We start from the raw sequence: 11,325 nt of genomic DNA, 5'->3' as shown, positions 1-11,325 counted from the left end.
TCCTCTTCAAAATCAGAACTCTCACCAGTGTCCTCCTGATGAACATGTATGTCTTGGGCAGGTCAGGAATGACCAGGATTCTGAAAGTGCCAAGGTGATTGGTAAACACCATTTATGTAGGTAATTTAATTGATTCCTCTAAACACAGAGACAGTGATTTACTCTTGAAGTTTCAGCTAAAGAGATCGTTTCCTCTAAAGGAAAGTGAATCACTAATTCACCTGTGCCACACGGCTAGTATGTTTCAGGGTAGGATTTGAATTCCTGCCTTCAAAAACGCTGTTGACTATTTTTTCAGTCATAGATAGTTTCCATTCCTCAAACTAAAAGACACAATTTGTCCATTCTCCCTTCAGTATTTTTTTTAAACATTCCTTTAGCTTTCCCTGAGTCACGACTCTCTCCATTCTCATCAGATTTAGGTTCAGTTCAGTTCAGTTCAGTCACTCAGTCGTGTCTGACTCTTTGTGACCCCATGAATCACAGCACACCAGGTCTCCCTGTCCATCACCAACTCCCGGAGTTCACTCAGACTCACGTCCATCGAATCAGTGATGCCATTCAGCCATCTCATCCTCTGTCGTCCCTTTCTCCTCCTGCCCCCAATCCCCCCCCCCCCAGCATCAGAGTCTTCTCCAATGAGTCATATCTTCGCATGAGGTGGCCAAAGCACTGGAGTTTCAGCTTTAGCATCATTCCTTCCAAAGAAATCCCAGGGCTTCTCCTTCAGAATGGACTGGTTGGATCTCCTGCACTCCTTGCAGGGACTCTCAAGAGTCTTCTCCAACACCACAGTTAAAAAGCATCAATTATTCGATGCTCAGCTTTCTTCACAGTCCAACTGTGAAGAAATCCATATATGACCACAGGAAAAAACATAGCCTTGCCTAGACGAACCTTTGTTGGCAAAGTAATGGTCTCTGCTTTTGAATATGCTATCTAGGCTGGTCATAACTTTTCTTCCAAGGAGTAAGCATCTTTTAATTTCATGGCTGCAGTCACCATCTGCAGTGATTTTGGAGCCGAAAAAAATAAAGTCTGCCACTGTTTCCCCATCTATTTCCCATGAAGTGATGGGACCAGATGCCATGATCTTCGTTTTCTGAATGTTGATCTTTAAGCCAACTTTTTCACTCTCCACTTTCACTTTCATCAAGAGGATTTTGAGTTCCTCTTCACTTTCTGCCATAAGGGTGGTGTCATCTGCATATCTGAGGTTATTGATATTTCTCCTGGCAGTCTTGATTCCAGCTTGTGTTTCTTCCAGCCCAGCGTTTCTCATGATGTACTCTGCATAGAAGTTAAATAAGCAGGGTGACAATATACAGCCTTGATGTACTCCTTTTCCTATTTGGAATCAGTCTGTTGTTCCATGTCCTGTTCTAACTGTTGCTTCCTGAGCTACATACAGTTTCCTCAAGAGGCATGTCAGGTGGTCTGGTATTCCCATCTCTTTCAGAATTTTCCACAGTTTATTGTGATCCACACAGTCAAAGGCTTTTGTATAGTCAATAAAGCAGAAGTAGATGTTTTTCTGGAACTCTCTTGCTTTTTCCATGATCCAACAGACGTGGGCAATTTGATCTCTGGTTCCTCTGCCTTTTCTAAAACCAGCATGAACATCAGGAAGTTCATGGGTCACATATTGCTGAAGCCTGGCTTGAAGAATTTTGAGCATTACTTTACTAGCATGTGAGATGAGTGAAATTGTGTGGTAGTTTGAGCATTCTTTGGCATTGCCTTTCTTTGAAACTGGAATGAAAACTGACCTTTTCCAGTCCTGTGGCCACTGCCGAGCTTTCCAAATATGCTGGCATATTGAGTGCAGCACTTTCACAGCATCATCTTTCAGGATTTGAAATAGCTCAACTGGAATTCCATCACCTCCATTAGCTTTGTTCATAGTGATGCTTTCTAAGGCCCACTTGACTTCACATTCCAGGATGTCTGGCTCTAGGTCAGTGATCACAACATCGTGATTATCTGGGTAGTGAAGATCTTTTTTTGTACAGTTCTTCTGTGTATTCTTGCCACCTCTTCTTAATATCTTCTGCTTTTGTTAGGTCCATACCATTTTTATCCTTTATCGAGCCCATATTTGCATGAAATATCCCCTTGGTATCTCTAATTTTCTTGAATAGATCTCTAGTCTTCCCCATTCTGTTGTTTTCCTCTATTTATTTGCATTGATCACTGAAGAAGTCTTTCTTATCTCTTCTTGCTATTCTTTGGAACTCTGCATTCAGATGCTTATATCTTTCCTTTTCTCCTTTGCTTTTCACTTCTCTTCTTTTCACAGTTATTTGTAAGGCCTCCCCAGACAACCTTTTTGCTTTTTTGCATTTCTTTTCCATGGGGATCGTCTTGATCCCTGTCTCCTGTACAATGTCATGAACCTCATTCCATAGCTCATCAGGCACTCCATCTATCAGATTTAGGTCCTTAAATCTATTTCTCACTTCCACTGTATAATCATAAGGGATTTGATTTAGGTCATACCTGAATGGTCTAGTGGTTTTCCCTATTTTCTTCAATTTAAGTCTGAATTTGGTAATAAGGAGTTCATAATCTGAGCCACAGTCAGCTCCTGGTCTTGTTTCTGTTGACTGTACAGAGCTTGTCCATCTTTGGCTGCAAAGAATATAATCAATCTGATTTCGGTGTTGACCATCTGGTGAAGTCCATGTGTAGAATCTTCTCTTGTGTTGTTGGAAGAGGGTGTTTGCTATGACCAGTGCATTTTATTGGCAAAAGTCTATTAGCCTTTGCCCTGCTTCATTCCGTATTCCAAGGCCAAATTTGCCTGTTACTCCAGGTGTTTCTTGACTTCCTGCTTTTGCATTCCAGTCCCCTATAATGAAAAGGACATCTTTTTTGGGTGTTAGTTCTAAAATGTCTTGTAGGTCTTCAACTTCAGCTTCTTCAGCATTACTGGTTGAGGCATAGACTTGGATTACTGTGATATTGAATGGTTTGCCTTGGAAACGAACAGAGATCATTCTGTCTTTTTTGAGAATGCATTCTGTCTATTTTGAGACTGCATTTCAGACTCTTTTGTTGACCATGATGGCTACTCCGTTTCTTCTGAGGGATTCCTGCCTGCAGTAGTAGATATAATGGTCATCTGAGTTAAATTCCCCCATTCCAGTCCATTTTAGTTTGCTGATTCCTAGAATGTTGACATTCACTCTTGCCATCTCTTGTTTGACCAATTTGCCTTGATTCATGGACCTGACATTCCAGGTTCCTATGCAATATTGCTCTTTACAGCATCGAACCTTGCTTCTATCACCAGTCACATCCACAACTGGGTATTGTTTTTGCTTTGGCTCCATCCCTTCATTCTTTCTGGAGTTATTTCTCCACTGATCTCCAGTAGCATATTGGGCACCTACTGACCTGGGGAGTTCCTCTTTCAGCATTCTTTCATTTTGCCTTTTCATACTGTTCATGGGGTTCTCAAGGCAAGAATACTGAAGTTGTTTGCCATTCCCTTCTCCAGTGGACCACATTCTGTCAGACCTCTCCACCATGACTTGCCTGTCTTGGGTTGCCCCATGGGCATGGCTTAGTTTCATTGAGTTAGACAAGGCTGTGGTCCTAGTGTGATTAGATTGACTAGTTTTCTGTGAGTATGGTTTCCGTGTGTCTGCCCTCTGATGCCCTCTTGCAACACCTACCATCTTACTTGGGTTTCTCTTACATTGGGCGTGGGGTATCTCTTCACGGCTGCTCCAGCACAGAGCTTAAGGAACAACATACCCTTGAACAAGGTGAGTTGTTTTGTTCTATAATCATTAGCTCTGGGCTTAAAGGAAGTCAGTCATATAGATTATTGTCATAATAACTCAGAATTTAAGGAAAAAGTCTTACGTGTCTAAGGCAAAGGAATGTAGACAAAAATGTTGTCTTTCTTTCCTCCTTGAGATATCCAGACTCCTTATCAACCTACATACGAATTAACTCTCTCACTACACATTTTCTGGGTAAAGTGGCATTCATTTATCCATTAATCCATTCATTCATGTGTTCATATAGTTATCAAATATTCAGAGATAATCCCTTGTTTGCCACTGTATGGTCGATGAAGAAAGTGAAAGAAAAAGACAAAAGATGTTTTTTTGTCCTTCAAAAGTTTTTGTTTCATGATGGGAGAGATGAGGCATAGAAGTTGTACAATCAGATTTTAAATAGTTAAGAATTAGTGAAAATTGTGTTGGAAATGGAAGAGAATAGAGCTTGCAATACTCAAAGAACTATAATGCAGTAGGCATAGTTTATTAGTTTATTAACTCAGTAGATATTTATTGAGAACTCTAGGTTTTGGAATAATTTCTGACTTTAAGTTAGTGAGCAAAGCCAGACATGAACCATAGATCTGATCTTCATGAAACTGAGAATACTGCAGATGATAAAATCATGAGACAATCACACTGGTAATATTAAAACTACAGTTGCCAAATTTCTATGAATTAAAATTATATGCTATTTTGAAAACATATCCTAAAAGGATATGACTTTAAGAGATCAGCCAAGGAAGCATTGGAAATATAAAAGGAACAATATAACTAAATCCCTATAATGAAACTGAAAAATAGCAAATTATTAAATATTTTACCAATGGAGAAATAACAAGTAATCTTATGGTACATCTATCTGTATAACCAAACTAAAAGAAACTGGAAAATAAAGTATTTTAAGTATTGAAAGCAAGTATCTGACTTTCTACATTTATATCCAAATAAATGTTTCTTTGAGAACCGACAAGTGATATTCTCAGATAAGTGAATAGGGAGAGAATCTCACTAAAGAGAACTAAATAAGGGTTTATAACACAGAGAAGAAAACTAAACTGTAAATTAAGAGTGGGAACAAAAAGAATTGTGAGTGATATATTTATAATTGTCACTATAATTAAAATTAAAGGAATATTGATATTAAATAATTATAATTGCAATCAGATACAATATAGATAATATTTAAACTTCATTGTTAAATGATTTATTATTAGTGATGTATTCTATACCTGTAAATAACCATTTATAAGTTAGAAGCAGGATGTATTCACAATTAAAATATTCTCAGTTCATTTTACTATTTTATTAGAAAAGTAGATGTACTGATTAATGAAGACTAAGTTAAGACAAGTATGCATATAATTTACAGGAATTTATTAAAAATAAATAAAAGAATGTGTCATAGATAAACAAAGAGCAAAAAGAATAGAAACTTAAAAATATGATTTAATTCATAGTAGGTAAAGGGGGAAAAACACATAAAGACAATTTGTGAAAAGCACAAATTAACTTGTTAGAAAATATTCAAAAGTGTCAACCCTCACAATAAAATAAGATACACAATGATTAAAAGGACTCAGGACCTGAAAATAAAAGTTTTGAAATATACATAACAGGCATAACCAACTAAAATCAATGGGGAGCACGGGTATACCTGTGGTGGATTTATTTCGATGTTTGGCAAAACTAATACAATATTGTAAAGTTTAAAAATAAAATAAAATTTAAAAAATAAAAAAAAAACACTGCCCAATATATGTGAATATCAGAGTTTTAGACTTTATATATCATATAAGGAATAGAAACCATAAATGTTAAAATGAATAACACTAGTTCAGTACTTGACTAGACCTAATCATACAGCCTCAATATATTTTAAAAAATTTTTAAAAAGGCAAATCCACATCATCTTTCTCCATTTTTGCATAAGAAAATTCAAACTTTTTTAAGGCTATGGAAGATCTTTAGGAATACATTGCAGTAGATGGAAGTAATAGAACCCTGCTCTGCTCAGTTCTCATCTCCTATAAGCACTTTCAGCATCATAGTCTTCCCCCCAAATGTACCTCAGAGGGGGTGCCAAAGATGGGCAGTAGGGTCCATGACATGGAGAGGTGCAGGATCTGAGTTTCTAAAATATATGAAACAAAAGGACCTGCTGTTAGAGAATAGGAAGCACTGTTCAATACTCTATAATAATCTAAATGGGTACACAATTTGAAAAAAGTAGTTACATGTATATGTATAACTGTGTCCCCTTGCTGTACACCTGAAATTAACACAACATTGTTAACCAACTCTGCTCCAGTATCAAATAAAAATGAAAAAGAAAAATGTTGCATTGCTCGAAGATATTACCTGTTAGTTACTGAAACTGGTGGTCTTTATATGAGTTTGTATTTTGGCTGTGTATTCAAAATAGTTCATAACAAAAAATAAATAAAAGTGAAACCACAAGACTAGTTTTATGATAGGGGTATAAATTGTTTTAAAACATTAACAGAATAATAAAAGTATTAAGCAAGAGAGTTCCAGAAAAACATCTATTTCTGCCTTATTGACTATGCCAAAGCCTTTGACTGTGTGGATCACAATAAACTGTAGAAAATTCTGAAAGAGATGGGAATACCAGACCACCTGATCTACCTCTTGAGAAATTTGTATGCAGGTCAGGAAGCAACAGTTAAAACTGGACATGGAACAAGAGACTGGTTCCAAATAGGGAAAGGAATACATCAAGGCTGTATATTGTCACCCTGCTTATTTAACTTCTATGCAGAGTACATCATGAGAAACGCTGGGCTGGAAGAAACACAAGCTGGAATCAAGATTGCTAGGAGAAATATCAATAACCTCAGATATGCAGATGACACCACCCTTATGGCAGAAAGTGAAGAGGAACTCAAAATCCTCTTGATGAAAGAGAAAGTGGAGAGTGAAAAAGTTGGCTTAAAGATCAACATTCAGGAAACGAAGATCATGGCATCTGGTCCCATCACTTCATGGGAAACAGATGGGGAAACAGTGGAAACAGTGGCAGACTTTATTTTGGGGGGCTCCAAAATCACTGCAGATGGTGACTGCAGCCATGAAATTAAAAGATGCTTACTCCTTGGAAGGAAAGTTATGACCAACCTAGATAGCATATTCAAAAGCAGAGACATTACTTTGCCAACAAAGGTTCGTCTAGTCAAGGCTATGGTTTTTCCTGTGGTCATGTATAGATGTGAGAGTTGGACGGTGAAGAAGGCTGAGCGCTGAAGAATTGATGCTTTTGAACTGTGGTGTTGGAGAAGACTCTTGAGAGTGCTTTGGACTGCAAGGAGATCCAACCAGTCCATTCTGAAGGAGATCAGCCCTGGGATTTCTTTGGAAGGAATGATGCTAAAGCTGAAACTCCAGTACTTTGGCCACCTCATGGGAAGAGTTGACTCATTCGAAAAGACTCTGATGCTGGGAGGGATTGGGGGCAGGAGGAAAAGGGGACGAGAGAGGATGAGATGGCTGGATGGCATCACTGACTCGATGGACGTGAGTCTGAGTGAACTCTGGGAGTTGGTGATGGACAGGGAGGCCTGGAGTGCTGTGATTCATGGGATCACAAAGAGTTGGACATGACTGAGCGACTGATCTGATCTCATCTGATCTGATAGGATATATTACATTTACATAAAAAATCTCATGATCTTCATTCTTATATAATTTGGATAAAAGTAAATAAAAGAAAAATATCAACAGACAATACACATGCATTTTTGACAGGTTCCTGGAAAATAGATTGGAAACCTTAGAAAGCCCTAGAAATCTAACAAAATGTCATTGCCTTAGCATAATTTTTTAATTCTGTCTGGTAAAACTGTGTACCCTTATGGGTAATGTGGACATAATAATCTGCCTTTAATTAATTTTATAGAGCACTGGCAATGATTTTTGGTCTTGTGTTTTAATTTATATATGGTATTTGTTTAATACATTGAGTTACAACTAACTATTTGAAAACATTTTTCCAGGTCTAATACCTGAATTACAAAAAGAAAAACAATAGTTTATAGCCAAAATGATTTAAAGTACTCACTAATTGACCAGAGAATATGGATATGTGATATACAAGTGACCAAAATATCTATCCTATTGGCAAATAATTTCTCTTGAGTCACTCTCCTTATTGCTTTTTTAACAATTCCTCCCCCAAGACATATTCCTGACTAGACCTCAAATCAGAATCTTCTGAGTCTCCTGCACTGCAGGCATTCTTTATTGTTGAGCTAATGGGGAAGCTTCCTATAAATTCTAAAAATAGTGAATCCTTATGTCATACACTTGAAACTTATAAATTATAAATCAATTATAAATTAATTTTTAAAAGAATGGACATATATAAATAAGCACCAACTAAAAACAATAAAAAGTGCTGTTGAAGATTTATGATTATCAGAAGCAACTTTTAGATTTTAAGTATCAGAGATGGGATAGAAACTATAAATGATATGAGGAATAATACTAATTTATTACTTGACATAATACAATAATACAAATTCAATATTTAAATAATTATTAAAAGAAAAATTCACAAACCTTTCTCATGTTTTATGTATGAAGTAATAAACATGTGTAGGGATGCTGAAGATCTGAAAAAAAACAGAGAAATCAACTAACTTGGCCAAATAGAACCATGTTCTGCTCAACTGCCATCTCTTCTGAGAGTTTTCCAGCACCATAAGATTCCCCAATTTGTATGCCTCAGGAGGAGATGCTAAAGGTGAGTAGTGGGGTCCATGACATGGAGATGTGTGAAAATCCTAAACAAAAGTGTCCTTGTGTAAATGCTTACTGATGATTAGTTATGCATAGTCAAGTGCTCTTTACATTATTTTCTACTTCTGGCTGTGAGCTGTTAATAGTTCATAATAAAAAAAAATACTAAATCAAAACACAGTATCACTTTTAAAGTGAAAAGCATATTGGTAAAACAAGCAAACAAGAGTCAAAATAAATAAGCTTTTTAAAAACCTAAAGGAAATTTGGCATTTCTCTCAAAAGTTTTATGAATGAGGATTCCATTACATCAGTACTAATATCTACATATGTTTCTTAGATTAATAATTTAAGATACCCATTGATCTTCACTGATATATAAGGTGAAAACAGGAAAAACTGACCAAAAGAATCAAAGAAAGAAAAATCTTTCTTCCTGATATGGTTGACAGATTTTGGTAAACAGTTGCAAATTATTAAGCCCTCCATATCAAACAAATTGTCATTGTCTTAGCATTATGAAATATGAAATTTCATAAATTTCTACCATTATGGGTACTATGAGTAGAATTATCTGACATTCATTAATTTTACAGAAAAATAGCAATGCTTTATGAATTTCAGCATGGTGGATGGTGGTGGTTTAGTCACTGAGTCCTGTCTAACTCTTGAGACCCCATGGACTGTAACCTGCCAGGCTCTTCCGTCCATGGGATTCTCCAGGCAACAATATTGGAGTGGATTGCCATTTTCTTCTCCATTCAAGGTTGTAGTCATTTCAAACACAGTAAAGTAACACAAGCTAATCACTGGACTCATTCTTTCAAGTCTCATAAGTGAATTACAAAAGAAAAAGACAAGTCAATGAGAAAAAGTGACTTATTAGTAGAAAATTTTCTCTAATTGGTCAGAGAATACATACCTCTGACTAAATGTGTACCTGATTTGACAAACAAATTCTCTCGAAACACTTTCCTTATTGCTCTTTTAACATCTTTGTTCTGAAGGCTGTAGATGAAAGGGTTTAGCATAGGACTCAGAAAGACATAAAAACAGCTGCATGGTCTGTTCTACAGATGCCTCAGAAGGTGGCCTTAGATACATCCAGAACAGTGTCTCATAAAACATAGTGACAACTGTCAGATGAGACCCACAGGTGGAGAAGGCCTTGTGCCTCCCTTCTGGAGAATTCATTTGCAGAATGGCTGTAAAGATGACAATGTAGGAGATGAGGATGATGGTGAGAGAAAACATGAGGCTGGAACCAGCCCCCACGAACATGGCAGTTTCATTGACATAAGTGTCTGAGCAGGCCAGGACTAGGAAAGGTGGGTCAGCACAGTAAAAGTGGTTGATTTCATTGGGTCCACTGAAGGAGGGACGGAGCATCAGGATGGTCTGGGTAAGACCATTTGCAAAGCCATAAATATAAGATGTAGCAACGAGAGAGAGGCAGACACCTCGGGACATCTTGCTGCCATATAACAAGGGTTTGTGGATGGCCATGTAGTGGTCATAAGCCATTGCTTTGAGCATATAGGTATCTCTGAGCACCAAGGAAATGAAAAAGTCAAACTGTATAAAGCAACCGAGGAAGGAAGTGGTTTTTCTCTTGGATAAGAGATTGACCAGCATCTGAGGAGTAACATTGGTGGCATAACAGAGATCTACAAAGGAGAGGTAGCTGAGGAAGAAGTTCATTGGAGTCTGAAGCTTTGAGTCAGTTCTGATTAACAAAATCATGCCCGCATTACCGATGACTGTGATCAGGTAGATGACTAGGAAGACTACAAAAAGGACAGGCTGCAAGTCAGCTTGATCTTCAGTCCAAAGAGGATAAACTCAGTCACCTCTGTGTAATTTTCCTTTAACATTGTGTTTGCTCAGCTTCCAATGATGTCTAAAGTAAATGAAATAAAAATGTATTTTTTTATCATTCTCCATTATTAACATCATTTCATCAATGCCTACTTCTTTCAAACTTCTAAATATATGTGGCATAAAGAAGTTACATAAGGGACTTTTCAGGTTATCCAGTGGTTAGAACTTCATTTTGCAATGCAGGGAACAAAGATTTGATCCCCTTTTAGGGAGCTATGATCCCACATGCCTCATGGCCAGAAAAACAAAACATAAAACAGAAGCAATGTTATAAGAAATTCAGTAGTCTTTAAAAGTGTTTCTCATCAAATTTGTCTTTAAATATCCAGAAATAATGTAGTAGATGCTTCAATATTTAACTTAATATAGGATACATTTACATAGTTTCAAATACTTTTCTGCAAGTCTTTTCATAGTTGAGAAGCTTAGATCTTTTCTACAAATCATTACCATGGATTGGTCACTTACAATCCCTTTAAATATATGATTTATATTTATATTCTTTAAAACTATGATTTTTTGTTTTCAGAATAATCCTGATGTAGTGTCTAAAGTGTCAATAATTGAAATTCATTGTTTTTTTTCCCCACAGGTGAATGATTTAGGGAAATAGAACAAATAGATCTTTATAAAATCGGTGTCTGTCTACCTGCCACTCTAACCTCAAGGTTATTTTCTAGGTAGTCCCTCACACTGCATTGCATGTTCATTTTATGCACCCTTGCCTACCTCAGGTGGCCCTCACATGACCAGATCTTACTTCAGTTAGATATCCCAGGCTATCCTTAGCTTTGTATATTTCAGCCAATTATTTAGGGCAATAATTGGCTCATGGGAAAAAATTAAATCAGTGTTTTTGTATAAATACAGGTAAAAATACAGTACATAAACA

At 36.8% G+C, this 11,325-nt stretch overlaps 1 pseudogene; it reads right to left on the bottom strand.

Annotated features, from left to right (window-relative positions):
* Nucleotides 1–7,781: 7,781 nt before the first annotated feature.
* Nucleotides 7,782–10,426, bottom strand: LOC113905104 (annotated as a pseudogene).
* Nucleotides 10,427–11,325: the final 899 nt, after the last annotated feature.

The sequence above is a fragment of the Bos indicus x Bos taurus genome, chromosome 15 (assembly GCF_003369695.1).
Source record: "Bos indicus x Bos taurus breed Angus x Brahman F1 hybrid chromosome 15, Bos_hybrid_MaternalHap_v2.0, whole genome shotgun sequence".
Lineage (NCBI taxonomy): Eukaryota > Metazoa > Chordata > Mammalia > Artiodactyla > Bovidae > Bos > Bos indicus x Bos taurus.
Note: the sequence above shows the minus strand (reverse complement) of the source record. Positions and strands in the feature narration are given on the sequence as shown.